A 22,070-nucleotide genomic window follows, 5' to 3' on the forward strand; every position below is an offset into this window, starting at 1 on the left:
GGAGTGGTGGGGGGTGGGAGGAATGAGGTGGCTGGGTGATAGACATTGGGGAGGGTATGTGCTATGGTGAGTGTTGTGAATTGTGTAAGGCTGTTGAATCACAGATCTGTACCTCTGAAACAAATAATACATTATATGTTAAAAAAAAAAAAGAAGAAGAAGAAGATAGCAGGAAGGGAAAAATCAAGGGCGGGGGGAATCAGAGGGGGAGACGAACCATGAGAGACTACGGACTCTGAGAAACAAAATGAGGGTTCTAGAGGGGAGGGGGGCAGGGGATAGGTTAGCCTGGTGATGGGTATTAAAGAGGGCAAGTACTGAATGGAGCACTGGGTGTTTTATGCAAACAATGAATCATGGAACACTACATCAAAAACTAATGATGTGATGTATGGTGATTAACATAACAAAAAAAAAGGGAAAAAGAAATAAAATAAAATCCTTACCTGGCTAACAACATTTTAAAAACTGATTTGACTGTGAGGATTGCTATATACTGAATGCTTGTGTCCCCACACAATTCATAGGTTCGATTCCTATTCCTCAATGTGATGGTATTAGGAAGTAGGGCCTTTGGAAAGTAATTCGGTTCAGATGAGATCATGAGGGTGGGGTCCCCCTGTGATGGGATGAGTACCACTATGAGAAGAAGAAAAGACACCAAGGCTTCTACTCTCCACCATGTGAGGTGTGCAAGAAGGCAATAGTCTGCAAGCTACTCAGAGGGCCCTCACCAGAATGAACCCAACCATATTGGTACCCTGATCTCAGACTTCCCAGGCTGCAGATCTTTGAAAAATAAGTGTCTGTTGTTTAAGCCACCCAGTCTATGGTATTTTATTGGAGCAGCCCATGTGGTCTAAGACAGGGCTTTCATTTCTTTTTGTATAGTACGTCTATTATGTAGTTACAGAGAGAACACTTGGGCAACACTGATATAGGCTACCAGAAGGTTTTATATAGGAGAGGGGAATGAATATTTTCACTTTGGAAATTCATCACTTCAGCTATATTTGTAGAGAACAGATGGAAGGGAGGAAATCCTAGAAGCAATGGAGGTAGACATACTAATAGAACAGTTGAAACAGTGATGGCTCCAGGCTTACTGGGTTGAGCACTTCAGTAGGTGACAGTTGTCACTGACTGAGATGGAAAGGACTGGAGGACGAAAGAGTTGTAGGGGAGATCAAGCCACAGCACCAAATAATTAGTCTATACTCCATGTGTACATATTTCTTAAGCAACAGTACCAAATCCATCTCATCATTTTACTTATCTTGGGGTATTTTTTTTAAAATATGAAGTCCCGAGACTTACACACATAGATTTTATTTCAGTAGGTATGAAGTGGAGCCAAAGAATTTATATCCCTACACAACTTCTCAAGTACTTCCGATGATCAAACTGGGTTGAGGGTCACAGCTAGATCTTTTGCCTAGTCAGATCTCTTGCACTTGGCAAGTGTTTAATTAACATTAATTATAAGGAGGATCTTGTAACCCAGGGCAGAATAGGACTAGAATCTTGAGTTTGGGGAACTGGGAAGTAGTAAAACTATAGAGAGAAGAGGAAAATGAATATAGGCAGTTAGGATTCCTGAAGCCTAATACCTGCTCAAACAGTAATTGGGCTAATCTTCATTTACTTCATCTGTAAAATGACCTATAGTGACCATTCTGTCTCCGAAATTCTGTGTTTTCAAAGATATCACACGGTGAGTGCCTGCAATGGGTAATTAGAAGGACAATGATGTCTTATTTTATCAACGCAGACAGGACATAAAAGGCTTAGTTTCATCAAGATAAAAAGCTTTTGCACAGCAAAAGAAACAGTAAACAAAACCAAAACACAACCGACAGAATGGGAGAAGATATTTGCAAATGACATATCAGATAAAGGGCTAGTATCCAAAATCTATAAAGAACTTCTTAAACTCAACACCCAAAGAACAGATGATCCAATCAAGAAATGGGCAGAAGACATGAACAGACCTTTTTTCCAAAGAAGACATCCAAATGGCCAACAGACACATGAAAAGTACTCAACATCGCTCGGCATCAGGGAAATCCAAATCAAAACTTCAATGAGATACCACCTCACACCAGTCAGAATGGCTAAAATTAACAAGTCAGGAAATGACAGATGTTGGCGGGGATGCGGAAAAAAGGGAACCTCTTACACTGTTGGTGAGAATGCAAGCTGGTGCAGCCACTCCGGAAAACAGTATGGAGGTTCTTCAAAAAGTTGAAAATAGAGCTACCATATGATCCAGCAATTGCACTACTGGGTATTTACCCCAAAGATACAAATGTAGGGATCCAAAGGGGTATGTGCACCCCGATGTTTATAGCAGCAATGTCCATAATAGCCAAACTGTGGAAAGAGCCAAGATGTCCATCAACAGATGAATGGATAAAGAAGATGTGGTATATACATATACAATGGCATATTATGCAGCCATCAAAAGGAATGAAATCTTGCCATTTGCAACGACGTGGATGGAACTGGAGAGTGTTATGCTGAGCGAAATAAGTCAATCAGAGAAAGACATGTATCATATGACCTCACTGATATGAGGAATTCTTAATCTCAGGAAACAAACTGAGGGTTGCTGGAGTGGTGGGGGGTGGGAGGGATGGGGTGGCTGGGTGATAGACATTGGGGAGGGTATGTGCTATGGTGAGCGCTGTGAATTGTGCAAGACTGTTGAATCTCAGATCTGTACCTCTGAAACAAATAATGCAATATATGTTAAGAAAGAAAAAAAGAAGAAGAAGAATGTAGCAGGAGGGGAAGAATGAAGGGGGGGAAATCGGAGGGGGAGAAGAACCATGAGAGACGATGGACTCTGAAAAACAAACTGAGGGTTCTAGAGGGGAGGGGGTTGGGAGGATGGGTTAGCCTGGTGATGGGTATTGAGGAGGGCACGTTCTGCATGGAGCACTGGGTGTTATGCACAAACAATGAATCATGGAACACTATATCTAAAACTAATGATGTAATGTATGGGGATTAACATAACAATAAAAAAATTAAAATAAAAAAATAAATTAAAAAAAAAAACTAATGATGTAATGTATGGTGATTAACATAATAATAAAAAAAAAAAAGGCTTAGTCTTCAGTATAGGATAATGTTGAAGGGCCAAAACTACTGAGATGCATTCTATAGAACATTGATGTATGGAGTTCAAGAGATTGCCCATGCAAGAGTGTTTTACTTGTTCTTGTTACCATTCTATTCCAGATGATCCACCATTTCCGAAAAAACAATTTTTACAGCAAAAGTTCGTACCTTCTATGAGAGAAGTAATTTTTTTAACCAGTTTGCTGATCTACACTGAAAACCACTTACCCTACTTGGAAACCACCTGAGTAAATTTAAGAGCCCAGCTCCTGTGACTTTCAAGTTTCTATGAAGGGTATAAAAGGGAAGCAGAGAAAGAGATGATGATTTCAGTTTTAGAGCACACTTTCTACAAGAAAGACAAGGAAGGGCATACTGAAGTTGAATCAGGCCATGACGGTGTGTTCACGTTGTCACTATAGACCTGCCTCAAGCAGCAATTAACTTTCAAGTTTTATTTCTTCATTCAATACTTTGTGAACTTACTATATCAACAATACTAGATTAATGTCTCTTACATCTTCCTTCTTCAATTATACCAATACCCTACCCTTTAAAAATCTATAAACTTTCCAAACAGAACAATAAAAGCCACTGAGTCACAAGAATATGGTATATTATTCACCACGCATTTTTAATTCTGTTTTCAAAGCACTGATTATTTCTTCCTTCTTAATTTGCTTTGGATAAGCCTTGCTTAAGCTTTTTCTCCCTCCAGCAGAATGGAAATATTTACAGCAATGTATCCAGTCACTACAAAACAATTTAGTTTTCTCATGAAATCCATTATAATGGGATTTTTACCTGCTCTTGATTATTCCATAGCCCCTCCCCCACTTTCCAAAACTTTTTTTTTTTTCGCCAACAGTCTGATGAATCCAACATGAGGTGCTTGCTACACAGCTGTGTAATGATTTATGCATAACCATATATCTCATTTCGCTCTTTCCAGTGAAATTTTTTTCTCTTACCTATAATATCAGAGCAGACCCTATCCCAGATCCTCTTTCTGCTCTTTCTACCAGTACATTCCTAATATTCACAAAGCTAAAATTTGTCATACTTCCAAATTGGCTTACCCACTCCTAATTATTTAAAAATGCTCTGTTCTTTGAAACATGACATTTTACTGAATTATGAACCTTACCAAACAGATGCTAACTAAGAAAACATCTGATATTAAAATACAAATTTTTCAATACTGGATTATGATCTTCTGGAAAACAAATTTATAAGGATCATCTGTTTGTAAAATGTGATTTTAGGATTGGAACATTGCAAGCATTTAGCATATTTTTCGGTATATGCACTATAAAAATTAACATCAAGAGGGTTCTCAGGACTTCAGGATGTAGTGAATGTCAGAAAATCAATGGGGACTATACAGTGTCTGAAAAGCTACACTAAAAATACCCAAATTGCTCATGAGAATAAAAGTGACACTGTGGAAAAAATCATTGTGAATTAACACTCATTATTACAAACCACTACTGATCACTGGCACATTCACCATAGCTCTTCAATTCCTACAATCTTACAAATCGCTCAAACTGTTACAGCTTCACCAGTTTCTATTACCTTTCCCATGTAGTGTTGCAGCTTACAGGTGTCAACTCCTTCTGAGTCCTTTATTAAATACACCTTTACACACCTTACAAAGGATTATCCCAAGAAATTTGATAGCACTCAGTTAACTTTAACATTATAACTAAAAGAAATGGAATGCATTTGGGCATTTCAAAACTACAAAATAAATGGAAAAGAGTGTTTTTCAAGTCCCCGGGGTGAGGATGAGGGGCTGTCTGGCGGAGAGGAGTACAACTAAAACCAGTTTGTAATAAGAAGCAAGTAGTAATCCTAATAAAAATGCTCTTGGATCAAGAAGCCATGATAAACTTTACAAGACAAGCCAAAGGGTCACTATTCATACCTATTTTCTGTTATTGCTTTCTTTAAATAAAATCACATTATTACTGTTGATGAAAAGCCAATTCAGTGAAACAATCACTGAAAATCCAGAGGGAATGCTACTTATAATTTTGTGAAAGAAAGGAAGTTGGTGCAAGTATATTAAAAGTTACACACAGTTCTACCAGCTTTTGAAACAGAAGTAATTGTCCAAAGAAAAAAGACAAAAGGAAGGAAAGAAACATCTAGCTATCAAATCTTTCTGTGACATACACATACAGACACATTTTAAGATTTATTCAAAACACCAGGTTCATATTTGATCTTCTGCAGCGGTAAACATCTCTAAACCTGAGCTTTCTTTGCTATAAAATAGCCAAGATGCCAAAAATAATACCTTCATCTTATTTATAAGTTGCATACATCTGATCAATCTTTTCATATAGCAAACTAAAAAGTCTCTAGAATGTGAAAAAAAATAAGAGAAAATTTATTATCTTTTTTCCTTTGTTGGGAAAAAAGATGTATCCACTCCTGCAATGTATATACAATTTTCATATAGAAAAAGTAACAAAATTATAAAAATAAACCAGCCAAATATAGGATTATTGCTCTTTTGGTCTATTTTTAATACCAAAAAAAAAAAAAAAAAAGTAGTTTTATATTCTAGCTGGCACTGACTACACACGCAGTCCCTAAATCAAACATGTAATGTGTCATTTGAATATGCATTTGTTGACAAGTTATGTCCTTTTAAAATTATAGGCATACCTCATTTTATTGCACTTTGTTTTATTGCACTTCACAGATACTGTGCTTTTTACAAATTGAAGGTTTGTGGCAAAACTGTATGGAGCAAATCTATTGGTGCCATTTTCCCAATAGCAATTGCTTACTTCATGTCTCTGTGTCACATTTTGGTTATTCTCATAATACTTCAAACTTTTCATTATTATTGTGTCATGGTGATCTGTGATCAGTGCTTATGACTCACTGAAAGCTCAGATGTGGTTAGCAATTTTTAGCAATAAAACACTTTTTTTTTAAATTGAGGTATGTATATTGTCTTTTTAAGACAATGCCTTGCACACGTAATAGACTGCATTATAGTATAAACATGACGTTTATATGCACCAGGAAACCAAAAAATTCATTTGACTCACTTTATTGCAGAATACGCTTTATTACAGTAATCTGGAACCAAACCTGCACTATCTCTGAGGTAAACAGTATATGACACTTAGTAAGTGGGAAAATGAGAAGTTTTGCCTATAAATAATATAAGCTTTATATTAAAACATTTTATAGTATATGATCTAAAATAATTTTTCCTTGTCATATGCAATTACACATTATTATTAACATTCCAAAGCAGAGTTTGTCAGACATTTGCCATTGTGAAAGTGTTTCCCAGCCTGTCTCCTCAAGCACTGCCTTCGATAGTCACTATTTTTCATGAAGTATTTCAAAACCTTTGAAAGAATGTGACTACTGAGCTCATAAACCATCTTAACTATCTCCAACAAATGGAAAGTAAAAAGAGTTATCTTCAATTTGCTGCATCTATAAAAAACTATCACTAGTCAAATTAATCTCCAGCCAACTAATGGCCACTTTCATATACTGTTCACATTCAGATGTTTCTTAGAACCTAGATTTCTAGGAGTTGGCCTTAAGATATTGATATTTTATCAAAAGTCATATGCAGGAAATAGTAACCAGACTGACTGTTTTTTAAAATTATTTTAAGAAGCAAATACATAGATTATATAAATAGTGAGTAGAAAAGTTTAGATTCTCGGGAAGTTTTGTGTTTGTTTTTTTTTTTTTAATGTAATATGCTAAGGTTAGAAGAGTTATTGAGATCAAGAAAACCCAACCTGTTACATCAGCCTTTACAGTGATAGCACAAGGCAATACCACCCTGACCAGGGACATTGTTAATGGAAATATTTCATTACCAGCCCCACTTTTCCAATCTGTAAACTATTACACTAAAGCACACCTCTCCACAAATCTCAACATATTTCTGTTACTTTCATCTACAACAATGTCAAGGAGTTAGTAAAAACTCAATAAATATTTGCTGAATGAAAAAAAAGAATAAATACAATGAACAAAATTCTGACATTCATACTGTTCTGCAGGAATCGCTTGAGAACAGCTAATATTTTCATTGCAAAGACCTAGATTTAAGGCAAGAATTTTATGGCCTTAGAAACCACTCTCCATGACATCAACATTTCTCTGAACACTGCCTCTTCTATCATCATGCTTCTAGTAAAGAACCACTGTCTCAGGCATGGTGCAGCCTGCCACTTCCACCTTGAGGTGGGGAGACAATGTCATGGGAATTTTTCCTGGCTTCTGATCTTGTCAGTATTCTAGCAGAGAGGCCAGCCCTGTCTGTAGGCTAGCTCCTATCTCATTTAATAATACCTATTATTTATTGAGCAACTGTCCCAAACCAAGGACTGTTAGAGTATGTTATACAAAGATATAGTCATTATTACCTCTTACAACAGGAAAAAAAAAAAAAAAAAAAAAAGGCCTCAAAGTGATTGAGCAACATTGTGCAAGGCTACAGAATTACTAGTAAACAGTGTAACAAGGTTTCAAACTCAAGTCTATTTTACTTCAAAGCTGGGTTTATCCTACTTATGTCATGCTGCATTTTATTTATTTCCTAATTAAATGTACAAATGCAAAGAAGAATGTTTTGACTTCCAAAATATAGTACATATGGAGATGTATCTGTACAGTTACTGAGTGTCAAAAGACAAATGGAAAACAATTTTGAATTATATTAATAATCAAATATTATAACTATCTACACATATATATAAATACTGTGATGCTCAATTTTGTGCCAATCTGGCTAGAGTCCCCACCTATTCAATTAACACTAATCTAGGCATTGTTATGAAGGTATTTGGTAGATATGATTAAAATCCATAATCAGTTATTATAAATGAAGAGAATAATTATCCTAGATAATCTGGCTGGGCCTGATTCAACCAGTTGCAAAGTCTTTAGAGCAGAGCTGAGAACTCCTTGAAGAGGAAGCTATTCCACCTATGGACTGCAGCTTCATCTGAACCAGAGAGTTCCAGTCTACCCTTCCTGATGGCTTTTAGGATTTCAGACTTGCCTCCTAGCACTCATGTATTAAACCAATTCTCTTAATATATATCTCCTACTGGTTCTGTTTCTCTGGGTGAACCCTAACTGATACATACATCTTCCCAAATATCTATTTGTAGCCATGATTCTTAACCTTGCTTTTGTAGCAATTTAGTTAAAATTACCAATAGCACTATGGCAAAGGCGAGGCAGGAGGTCACCAAACCTAATTCTTCTTCCTCCTAGACACACAGATAAACAATATTACCCAGCAACCTCTGCAGTTAGATGAGGCCATATGGCTGAGTTCTGGCCAACAGAATTTGAGTAGAAGTGATAACTACTATTTCCAGGTTTTGCCCACACAACCTAACATCTGCAATCTCCCATGCTCTTTCCCCTTCTGTGGCAATTTTAGAAATCAGGTGTTGAAGATTAGGGAGCCGACATACAGGGGAAACTGGGTTACTGAATCAATGCTTTGACAAAATCTGCCTGCCACTCTGATATGCCTGTTTAACACTTTTCATTAGCAAGAATTAAACTTCCATTCTGTTCAGCTACTGAAATTACTGTATTTATATTTTACATAAATTCTACTACTTTAACCAGCCCAAACACTTTCCATTTTTCCAGAATATAACTATTCCAGTTTATTACCATCGAAGGATTGAAATATCTATCACAGCTCTATACTTCTCTTGGCTGAACCGCACAGAGGAAAATTCATTGATCTAGCTCATTAAATACTGAAAATGCCAGTAATTCCCAAAGAATCAAAACACTCTGAAATGTAACAGAGACGAGGAATATTCAAATCATCTGGATCATAGAATTATTCTTAAGGCATTTTTGCATTAAAGTGAAGCTTATGTCATATAAAGCTAAGAAAAGTACTGCAACACACACTTCAGGTAAGTGATTTACAATGTTAAGTGTGTCTGCTTGCTGTCCTTATGAATTCCAACCTAGAAACCAAGATCTGTTGTGCCTTCTAAAGGGATTAGTAATTTGCTACTGGTAAAGAAAATAATACATTATGTGAAATTTGAATGCAGAAAAATGCACTTCACAGAGAATTTAAAGCTGTTCATATCTCTGCCCTACCCTGTATGTGTTTTCTCACAATACTGATGCTATTTCTGCTGTGGCCCTGCCACCTTGTGTTCTCTTCCTTAGCACACAAGTAATTGCAGGGTTTTTTTTCCTTTTTTTTTTTTTCCTAAGTACAATGAGACATGTTATAAGAGCTCATGTGTCAAGGATTTCAGATATTTTGCTTTAATAAAAAGAAAACTCAAAATCACCTCTTGCCTTTGGCTGCAACTCTGTATGCACAAAGAACTGGAAATTTAATGCAAGTGTCAAGACCCACATAATCCTGTTATTGAGGGGGAAAAATTTGAGATGAAATGATCCAGATTTGCTGTGCATATTGGTCACATTTTTCAGATAATTCCTCAACCCTCTACTTTTACTGGCTCCCATTGTTTTACTGTGTAGTCTTTTATAAAGTGCCTAGAAACTCAGGAGATAAGTTAACTCAGCACTCTTAAGATCTCTGACTCCAGACAATGTACTTTGGTGGAAAGCCAGGTTTTAAGTCCTTAGGGGAGACTTTAGGGATAAAATGATACAAGAGGAGACAGAAAAAAAAGTGGGTTATAATCAGTCATACAAAAAAAAAAAAAAAAAGAGAGAGAGAGAGAAAGAGATCAGGAGGAATATTGGCTCTGATGAAAAAAAAAGATGGATTCAATCAAGTGTATTCCTAACTATGGTGAGGGAAAATAAACTCAATTAGAGATAATACAATTGGTTCTACAGATGACAAGTGTCGATGTGAAGAAAATATTCCTAAAATATATCATTGCTTAATAAATAGCACATTGAAAAATTGATGAAAAGAAGAGATTCTATTGGGCAGCAGTTTGTAACTACCTGCTAGAGATAAATTCCAAAAATACAAATGTAGCAATAAAAAAGATCAATTGATTTTTTGAGAGGCTTTTAAACTTTATTTAGCAAATTCTAATAGTATTCAGGACCATGAAGTTTCATCATATAGCTTATTTAGATTATAATATAATGCCCCCCAAAATTACAAACATCAGTAAAAATGGTTACATATTTGTATGTACCTATATTGAGAGGGTATTTACACAAAGAATCCATATGTGTGTGGATATGCATATGTACACGCAGATGAATATGAAGCAGCATAACATGCTAAGGTATTAAAAGTAGCAACTCTGGAGTAAAGTGGCTGGGTTTGAATGTCTGTTCTTTAGTAGTTATGTGACCTCAGGAAAATTATTTACCCTGTCCATTCTTCAGTGTGTCTATTGGTTTAAATATATAATTGATGTTGGAAGATTCAGTGTTCACTGATCTAAAACATATCCACATACATCTCTGTAACATAACTATAAACCTGATAGCAAACACAAATACCTTAACTGTCACGTACAATTTAATCTCAGTAAAATAAACCTATTATTATCTCTGAAGAACTTTAGCTCTCTACAGAAGAATCTGCAAACTAGCCAAATGCCAAACTTAGATTAAAAACATATTTTTGTACCTTGCTGGTAAACCACAGTAAATACATTTCTCACAATCTATCAGTATTTAACTAACATATGATAACTGTCCTATTAAGCCTAAATTAAATCCTTATTGGAAAGATAGTTTAAAGTGCAACTGCAGCTTCTTTTTATGTAAATTATAACTATTTGAAAAACCAAAACCAATCTCAAATGCAAACTATCTGAAGCAATTATATAGTTTGATTTAGGAGAATGGAAACTTGGAAACCAAAAGAAAGCAAAACTTGGAGGGAGGGGGTTGACACGCATCAATAATTTCTTTTTTCCTTTAAAAATTTTTTCTTTTATTTTACACTTTTGCCATGAATTCAACTGGATTCATTCAGATATCCAAATAGAATTTGGGATCTAAAATTGTTTATATGATTTCCTCCTGCCTAGCAACCCAAATGCTTTTGACTGCCTCCCAGAAAATGTGCCATTTTTCCTTCTGTTTATTTCCCCAGTATATCAGCATTCATCTGTTTGAGTCTGCTTTAATGGAAATCTTTCAGTATGCCATGCAATGTTCTGCTAGGGGAAGGAAGGTTTCTGATTGACAATCATGTGTAGCAGACCAAGGCTGAGGGTTTGCAGGGAGAACCAAACATTAGGACAGTCTGGGAGCTCTGAGAATGTTTATAGTATTTTCTGTGTTAGGAAATGTCTGCAGGAAGGAAAGTCCCCAATAAAGTTTGTTTGGAATTAGTTGTAACCTCCTGGTTTGAGGATATTGCACGATTTGAGGATGACATCAGGTAGGAATAAAAGACAGAAATAAGACCAAGAATGTATTTTACTTTCTTTTCAGGCAGCCAAGAATAACTTGCTTTGCATGATCATGGAACCACTTCAGTAAAATGTTTAAATCTCAGGATTTTATGCATAATAAACCCACAGGAGCATTTAAGCCCTGAACAACCTCCTTTTCTTAATCAAACCACATAAATCACTATTCTACAAAGCATAGATTAGGTGTACCTGAAAATATGTTCAAGTAAGTATTAACAGGTCTGACATATTATATATTATTTATTCTTTTAAATGGATTTGATAAGAAATAACTTAGGTATTAGAAACCCTCATGTAATATCAGAACCCTGTATTATTAACATCATCCTTTACAAACAAATAAAACTGAAGGGCTTACACAGTATATATTCTTTGATACTATTGTTGGAAATGGCTTTAAAACAATAAAGTAACAAAAAGTTAATAAGTATTAACAGATTATTCTAAAACTAATTAATTCATTGTTCATAAGGCCACCCACTAGATAGTGAATGGAATCACCAATTGTTTGATCAGTGCAATGTGACACAGATGATTAAAATGGTCCTACAACAGTAAAATTTGTACTTCTATATACTTATTACTCAATTCTATTCAAGAAATGTTATCAGGCCAACATGTACCATGAGAATTAGACAGAATTCTAAGTTGAAGCCAATTCTTACTTTCCCAACAATTAAACTAAAGTAAGCTGAAGTATGATTTGAAATATATCACAGATTTCTTTCCATCAAATAGCCCAAGGACACTATGCACAGAACATAAGAACATCAAAGTACCTAAAATTTCCCAGGATTCATGCCTCCTGCATGACAAGGCACTATTTGGAAGAAAGTTACACCTTATTCATCCAGTCAAACACTGAGAAATGGAATAAATGAGATGAGGAACAGGAGAGGTCATAAAGTTCTCAAACACAGTAATTTAGCCCTTAAGGAATCACACTAGAATGTGATTGGCCATCCAAGAGACTGCAGAAGGACTGTGATTGCCTTGGAGGAGAAAATAATGAAAGAACAAAGAAACTATGGGAAGGACAAAGGTGGCCCAAAGAAAGCTTCCTCCCTCCTAAGCTAGGATAGGCCCATCCTATTCCAGAACAACATATTTTTAGGTTATTTTCCACTTCTAACATTACTCTTTAAATTATTATTTCCAAAATTGCCTCAACCTTGCCCTGTCTCCATTATGAAGTTGAAGGAAAGAATAGATGTTAAAGCATTTTCAGCCTCTTAGAATGAAGACTCTCAATAAAGAGCATTATTTTTGGTATTGCTATTATAATTCTACTAATTCTCTTAAGATTATCTTGAAGCTACTCATCTAATTGTGAATCACAGTGAAAAATGCGGCATCGCTTAGATAGCTTCTTCCTGCTTAAGTCAATCTTTTTAACTTTTAAAATCAATAAAAGTTTTTGAGAAGGTCACTTCTTTAAGCCAACCATAATATTATGGCTGGAAAGTCATAGACCAAGTCTGATTTATTTTATTTTATTTTTAATACTAGAAAGCCAATTTATTAATAAAAATACAACTGTTAAGATACTCCAGTTAGCCTACCTAGTGCACGCTCCCTTCTCCCTGTAGTTCTGAGACTAAGCCTGATTTCTGAAGCTCCATGCTTAGCCCCTGAAGGTGACACCCATAAATAATTCTCCTACACAAAGACTTCCAACCCTACTCTATGTTTGGGAGCCATCATACTTCCCTTAGCAAATATTTGTGTTTGTATCCCCATTGTTCCCATAACCCTTGACAATAAAAACACAAAAACGCAAGAAAGACAGCAGTCCAAATGACCACACATGTGCCAAACTGAACTCCAGGGTAGTCAACCCTCCACTCAAACAGTCCCGATTGCTCATTATGCCAACTCTTAGAATTTCCACATAGTTAGAAGCTACCTCTCACTTCCCTCACACCAACCCAACTGTTACAAACTTCACAGGGTAATACTCAAAAGACTGATTTCGGTCCTTAGATTACTCCATTGTCTAAAGTGCTCCCCAACCCACACACATAAAAAAACAAGAACAAAACACAAACTTACAGTAAGAAACAGGAAAAAGATTCAGACTGTATTCATCCACTTCACTCTAATTTTGTTCCTGAAAATAGATGGGAGCCTAGAGCAGAACATTCACGTCATTTATTACTCAAGCACATTCACAATTTCCCCTTTATTCTTTCTGCAGTTTACATGTTTGTTTTCTTAAAATTGGGATTAGAAAACATTTACAACTAAAGGCAGAGTTCTTTAAAATTTGGATGCCCCATCCATAAATTTTTTACTACCTGCCTAAGAGCAAGCACACTCACTCCCAACAAGGGCAGAGACCAACCCCATCTCTTGAATGCAGTGGGTTTTCTTTTTTTAAGATTTATTTATTTATTTTAGATGGGGGGAGGGGCAGAGGGAGAGAGAAACTCAAGCAGAATCCACACTGAGCACAGAGCCCAATCTGGGGCTCAATCTCACGACCCTGAGATCACGACCTGAGCCAAAACCAACAGTCAGAGGCTCAACCAACTGTGCCACTCAGGCAACCCAAGTTTTTCTGTGATTTTCTTAATTATTTGTTATCAAGTTGAGATGTTTGTTGTTATTGTTTTTAGATTAAAAGTCTTTATTATGCCTGTAGATAAATATCCTTGTTCTTTATCCATTAAATATGATTTAGACATATGTAAAAACAAGTGGAGAGAGTCTAAGCTAAAGAGACATTAAAGCTTTCTTAGTTTTTCCTTTAAAAAAAAGATAAGAAATGGTTGGAATCTGAGGATTAAAAAAAAGAAGGGAAAATATGAGGGTAGAATGGAAAGGAAGACAGAATTAGAGATAGTTTAGAACAAAATGTTAAGAGACTTGACACAAAAGTAGTAAAATAGTTTAAAAAAAAGGAATTTTTTCCCATTCTCATCCATCTCATGCACTGTGTCTAGAACACTCTTATTAAATAATTCTACTCTCAATATAAAATGTGGATTCTGCCATTTAGACATAGTTCATACTCTATCTTCTTAAATCAATTTCAATTGGAGAAAGTATAATGAGGAAAACATTTATTTAAAGTGTGTATTTTATTGTCTCTCTTTTGTGCTAAGCCCTGAAACTTGCACTTGTTTATATTATAGGGCTTATTATATCAAATTCAACTTATTTATTCATATGGCTGACCCCAACTGATTTTGAGCTCTAAATGACAGGTATCATGTCACATTAATCTTTATACCTTCTAACCAAAAGGTCAGTGTTATATTATAAGTGAGTTCAAGACATGCTACCCTTATCTAGGCAGAACTTTGATTTCAGGAGGGATGGGGAGGGAAGGGGAGGGAAAGGGAGGGGAGAGAGGAAGAAAGAAACTAGTTTACAAGATTACATCTAAGAATGTCATACTATATTATTTGATTTTAAAAGAACTTTCTTCTATTATTTAAATGATATATAAGAAGAAAAGATTCAATGTGATTGAAAGGCATTTGGCTTTTCCATTGACAATCATAGTGAAGATTTTCTAGCTTCTCCAGGTTCTATGTCAGTAATGCTCAGTTAGAGAACCTGTAATCCAAAGAAAGAGTCCTATCAGACCAAGAGATTTCTACCTAAACACCACCTACATTATATTCACCTAAAAAAATAAATAAAAACCAGGGAAATAGAAACCAGTCACTCCACTATTCTCCATTTCACTCACAGAGCTACTCTGGCAAATTACACATTTCAAAAAAGCAGAGGAATGGAACTAATGTCTTCTAATAATCTCTTCCAGTTCCTTGACTCCATCACTCTAACAGGCTAAACAAATCAATATTGATTTCTTCAATTATATCAGTAATGCTTATGTATCCTTAAAATGTTAAAATAAGGAATGAAATAGGTTGATGGCCTTGTTTTAGTTTTGTTTTTTTTTTATATGTCTGAATTCCCTTTCTTTGTTCAAATGCTTCTTTTCTCCCCTAGTGAAATGGAACCTTATCTCATAATGTTAAACTTACGTTAAAGCTTAACAATGTCAAGAGTTTGTATCTGAGGGATATGTTGAAGATTATTCAATCGATGTTTAGTCCATATGGGTAAAATGATTTCAGCCTTAATCCTCATTGTGTCATTAGCACCTATCCGAATGCCTGGAATTGGTCAGCTGCTCAATAAATATGGAAGAAAGAAAGGAAAGAAAGGAAGAGGGAGGGAGGGAGGGAGGGAGGAAGGGACAGAGGAAGGAATGGAGGGTAGGATATAAATAATTTGAGCTAATAAAGAATTCAGCAACTCATTTATTTCAAGTTGTTTGGAGCATAAAATATAATATGAATAGAATAAAATAAATTGAATAGAATAAAAGTACTTGACAAAGTACTTTGCTCTTTGTTTAATAGTAAACTATTCATATTTGCACAAATAAGATTGTGCTCTACTTTTTTCTTCACATCTTGGTCATTAGCCATTGAATGGACATTAACTGTGCTAAAAAATAAAACCTGTGTAATTAAGTGCTGTCTGTGGCTGATCTTTCATGTGGTGATTCCAGTCCGCCATCTTCTCTTCTAAGTTTTTTTAATACTATAATAAAAGTCACAATATACTAGTCAAGTATGGTTTCTATTTGTTAGAATAATTTAAATTTATATTTCTGATTATGACTTCTTCATGTGGTCAAACCAAGGAAGTAATGTGCATGTAGCAGCAGCACCTAGAAATTGAAAGTTTTAATAAAGAATTTGCATAGTAACTTCAGTTTCTTGTGATTCTGCTCTGCATTATATTTTTGTGTGTTGTACTGAAAGATCAATTCTGGTGTCTAAAATGTGGGTTCTTTCCTTTTTTACCGGATTTTAAATTTGCTGACTTGAATAATGTGAATAAGTATGAAAAAATAGTTTACATGATAAAATACCAATCGTCTAACCATTGACAACTCTGGAACCCCAGAGATAAATTCAGATTATATTTTCAGGAAATCAACCTGATAGGTTTTAGATTTCCTCCTACTTATTACTCTCAATACGACCGTATCCAAATTCTATCAGATTCTTTGATTTCCCATTCTCTACTTTTTCCACAATAGACAACTCTCCTTTTGTGAGACTGACCAGCAATAGCAAATCACCAAGTCACTTTCCCACAGTCACTTGGAGCTCCTTGCTTTTCACTAACAAACTAATTAACATGAGACAGTATGTTACGTGCATTGTATTTAATGATGATACTTTGGCCTATCCAGTCTTCTTTCATGTTAACACTAAACGCTAGTCCATAATTGCAATTTATCCTTTTAGAGAAAGCTTCATTCAAAGCAGTTTGAGACAATGAGAAAAACTCATTCTCCCAATCCTAAAGGCACTAGTGAAATGTGAGATCAATATTTCTCTTCCTTCAATATATATATATCAGTCAATGCAGAAGACCAAACATATACTGAATATTTTTATTCCACTCATCATACTCATCAACTGAGGCCCTTATTATCATCTAAATAACCAGAACCTTGAGTTTCCTGGTGTTTTGGGTTTTTGTTTTTTTTTTTTGGTGCTATCAAGAGTTGAATTCATGCCAAATTTCTCTGTTATTCATAACTTCAATACAGGCAAAGCAGCAACATTTGTTCTGCTTTATCATGGACGGTAGTCCAACCAAAAAATAATTGGATATATCTGTTTCCTGTTTCACAGAGCTGGCATTTTGCTTTCAGCACTCTTCACTGCATTAACGCCTCTCTCAATTAGGCAGTGAGAAAAGAGGGAAAATATGCACATACTGTGCTCTGGCATTTCAACAGCAGTGACTCCAGTCAATTCCAGCAGAGCATCTTGCCTCCTGATTTAATCCCTCTTGTCAGTTGCTCATCATAAACTGTATAAGAATGTTGCATATATTTTACAATTCACAATTCTGCAATGAGAAAGAGAGTGTGTCTACTAATGTGTAATGTAAGAGCAAAGCTTGAGCCACAGGAAAATGATTTACATGCCTTTAATTTTTATTTGAAATCAGATGATATATGTTCACTCTAATTGCCAAGATATAATAATTGTTTGATAGAGACAGAAGAGAGAAGATCAGTTATCTCTAAGTTTACTTAATAACTAAGTTGATCATAAAATGAAAACATGAGTAACAGATTTGCAAACCCCACACTTAGGATTTCCCACAGTATCTGAGAAAAATTAGATCTTGCCTAAACAAATATAATTCAGCATTATGGAGCTGAGTATGAAAAATGGCAAAATTATTTCTCTGTATGAAGTAATTTCTCCATCAGAGTAGCAGTGAGACTAAAGAGTTGAGATAATTATCCCTTAATATGTTATCTATTTTGAGTCTGCTACTCATCTGTTACAAAAATTAAAAATGAACAGAAACCTAAGATTCCTGGCACAAACCCATGTTGAGAGCATATGCTTCCTGCCATCTCGTCTCCATCCTCACTTACTTTCTGCATCTCCCCTATGCCCCTTACATCTCGCTTCTATCACAAGCTTTATTGTTCTTTCACTTCCCATTAAAAAGCTCTTTCACAGCAAAAGAAACAGTCAACAAAACCAAAAGACAACCGACAGAATGGGAGAAGATATTTGCAAATGACATACCAGATAAAGGGCTAGTATCCAAAATCTATAAAGAAATTATCAAAATCAACACCCAAAGAACAAATGATCCAATCAAGAAATGGGCAGAAGACATGAACAGACATTTTTCCAAAGAAGACATCCAAATGGCCAACAGACACATGAAGAAGTGCTCAACGTCGCTCAGCATCAGGGAAATCTGAATCAAAACCTCAATGAGATACCACGTCACACCAGTCAGAATGGCTAAAATTAACAAGTCAGGAAATGACAGATGTTGGCGGGGATGCAGAGAAAGGGGAACCCTCCTACACTGCTGGTGGGAATGCAAGCTGGGGCAGCCACTCTGGAAAACACTATGGAGGTTCCTCAAAAAGTTGAAAACAGAGCTACCATACAACCCAGCAATTGCACTACTGGGTATTTACCCCAAAGATACAAATGTAGTGATCCGAAGGGGTATGTGCACCCCGATGTTTACAGCAGCAATGTCCACAATAGCCAAACTATGGAAAGAGCCATGATGTCCATCGACAGATGAATGGATAAAGAAGATGTGGTGTATATATATATATACACATATATACACACACACAATGGAATATTATGCAGCCATCAAAAGGAATGAAATCTTGCCATTTGCAACAACGTGGATGGAACTGGAGGGTATTATGCTGAGCGAAATAAGGCAATCAGAGAAAGACATGTATCATATGACCTCACTGATATGAGGAATTCTTAATCTCAGGAAACAAACTGAGGGTTGCTGGAGTGGTGGCGGGGAGGGATGTGGTGGCTTGGTGATAGACACTGGGGAGGGTATGTGCTATGGTGAGCGCTGTGAATTGTGTAAGACTGTTGAATCACAGATCTGTACCTCTGAAACAAATAATACATTATATGTTAAAAAAAAGATAGCAGGAAGGGAAAAATGAACGGGGGGAAATTGGAGGGGGAGACAAACCATGAGAGACTATGGACTCTGAGAAATAAACTGAGGGTTCTAGAAGGGGGGATGGGTTAGCCTGGTGATGGGTATTAAGGAGGGCACGTACTGAATGGAGCACTGGGTGTTATACGCAAACAATGAATCATGGAACACTACATCAAAAACTAATGATGTAATGTATGGTGATTAACATAACATAATAAAATAAAATTTAAAAAAAACCTTTTTCTTTCCCGTCTCACAAAAACTTTTGTTTTATTGCCAACCCTCCTCATTTCATTTTTCTCTGCCTTTCTACAAAAAAAGAAAGAAAAAGAAAAAAAAAAAGTTATTCATAGCGCTCTGCATTAGGAGACAAAGACTAAATTCTAGCTGTTGTTGTCTTTCTTAATACATTTATAGCAACTCCAGGCATTTTCACATGCCCTAGTGAAAGTAAAGTATTTTGAATATAAAAAACAGAGATATGGCACAGTCTTTGTCATCCGGGAGCCAATAATTCAATGAAGACATAAAACACACAATCACTATAAATAAAGACAATAATTGCGAAAAGAGACTTAGAATAAGAAATTGCAAGATGAGGGGCGCCTGGGTGGCTCAGTCGTTAAGTGTCTGCCTTCGGCTCAGGTCATGATCCCGGGGTCCTGGGATCGAGCCCAGCATCGGGCTCCCTGCTCAGTGGAGAGCCTGTTTCTCCCTCTCCCACTCCCCCTGCTTGTGTTCCCTCTCTCTCTCTGTGTCTCTCTCTGTCAAATAGAAAAAAAAAGAAAGAAAGAAAGAAAGAAAAAGAAATTGCAAGATAGATGGAGCAAAAAATAAAGCCTATACTGCGGCTGGGCTGATAGGTGAAAGAAATAAGAGGAAAATATGCCTTATATCCCTTAATTGTCCACCAAGAAAGAGGTGTCAGGCAGGACTGGAGCCCTACCATACCCAGAAAATGGGAAACTTCGAAAGTGTTCTCCTTGTTTGAAGTTTGGTTAAGCACCGTAGTGGGTACTGGCTTTTCATCAGCTGCACAGGTGTTTGCGCCTACCATGCAGCAGGCAATGTCCTAGAAACAGGGAGCTAACACAGCCCTTGCTCTCTAGCTGCCTTCAGCCTGTTAGGGAAGAGGAACACCTAAAGAGGCAATTATAATATAAATACTCAGTTAGAGAGATGCAGAGATTGTGTGGGAGAATATAGGAAAGTCCTCTAAGCCTCTGTGAAGGTTAGGAACACTTCTCTGAAGAGGAAAGGGAAGAAGAATAACAACTGTGGCCAAACCAAAGATCTTCCAAAAAAATCCAGTGCATTGGAACAGTTATAAACTGATGTCAAAAGTACCAACCCCTCATGCATGCCTGCCCTCTCCTCTCCCTCTTTTCCTGTCTCCCACCCTCCATATCCACTCCCTCTCTCTCTGTCATCCATCTATTTTCTGATTACAAAGCACCAAAATAAATGCAGAGATACTAGCTTTGGCCTTAACTCTGTCCTCTGGTGGGATACAAGTGTGTTTTGGCAGGTATGATGGATCCATGGGGGCACCTCCTGGGAGATAATTTATGTGATAGCTTTGGAATGAGTAAAGGAAACCTTGGGAAAAGACAGAATTGTGTGCATCATGGATATTGGTTACCTCTCCAAGTCTCATGGACTCCTATCTCAGACCAAAAGAGGAAAAGGCTATATAAGCCAAAACTCAAGAAACATTTTCCACAAAACCTTTGACACTCAGAAGCACATAAGAAGTACCATTTTGGTGCCTGGCTAACAACTAGAAGGTACTTCAACTCCTCTTGAACAAAGAAACAAATAAATAGTTTCCAAATTCTTCAAAGAAAGAAGCATTTTTAAAGGTTTATTTAAATTATCATATTCTGACAGAATTTTGCAAAAGAAAGGCCTTTCCACTTGTCAGACTCTCTTCCTTGACATTTCTACAGCAGGGTTTCTCAAGCTCAGCATTATTAAACCAGATAATTCTTTGTTGTGGGAGCTATGCTGTGTGTTGTAGGATGCTACTAAACATCCTACAAAGGCTGCCCCTGTTAGATGTGAGAAGCATCTCCCCTCTAGTTGTGACAATCATAAATGCCTCCAGACATTGCCAAATGCCTTTGGGAGGGGAGCACAAACTCACCCTGGCTGAGAATTACTGTTCAAAGGTAATGTGTGGTCATCTGGTACTTTGATATCTGCTGTCCCGTGTCACTGCCTAATTTTTCCACCTGTCTGTCTCCCTAATAAGCTCCTACTCATGATGATCACATAGTAGGCACTCAAGAAATACTCACTGACAGGAACAAAACTTCACAGCAAGGCATGGTTTTACTTTTTCTAAATTCTTTAAAGTTGAGGCAACAGTATGCTTTCCCATGTGGACCTCCCTCTGTGAACACACAGAACAGGCCAACAAACCAAAAGCAAAATTTGGCTCCAAGAGAGAAATGTGTAGAACAGAGTTATTTATTAAGAACAATCCAATCTGAGGAACATCTTTAAAGATAATTTATCTTCCCTTCAGTTGCATCCATTCTGCTCCAGGGAAGCTTTATAACTGTGTATAAATGTTTGTAAACTCTTGCTTTTTCCATGGTTACAAACTATGAGATCCTATTTGTTTACACTGAGAGGGGCAAGATTGAGGCTATTACTGACCAGAGACACACTAAGATAATGGCACTCCACTGATATTATTTTGGGCAAATATTTGTCAAAAGTATAAATTGAACCTGCTTAAATGAGTCAAAACTTGTATTTCCTTCCCACAACTCTAAATTCTGAAAAATGTCTTAAAGAAGGAGAAAAACCACAAGCAGAGTAACTATGACGATATGAAGCTGGGCAGAATAGGAAGTGAATCATGGGCAAAAAGGAGTACAAACATAAGGGAATGAGATAGTCTGAATGGTATGCAGCATCTAAGAAGAAAAGTCAAGCTTTGAAACTTTCTACTCTACAAATCAGGGTCTGATAAATGGCACAACAAGGGAGGCTGGTATCGTGTCCCTTGACTGAGAC

Source organism: Phoca vitulina, unplaced genomic scaffold (assembly GCF_004348235.1).
Source record: "Phoca vitulina isolate PV1807 unplaced genomic scaffold, GSC_HSeal_1.0 scaffold14, whole genome shotgun sequence".
In the NCBI taxonomy this organism is placed as follows: domain Eukaryota; kingdom Metazoa; phylum Chordata; class Mammalia; order Carnivora; family Phocidae; genus Phoca; species Phoca vitulina.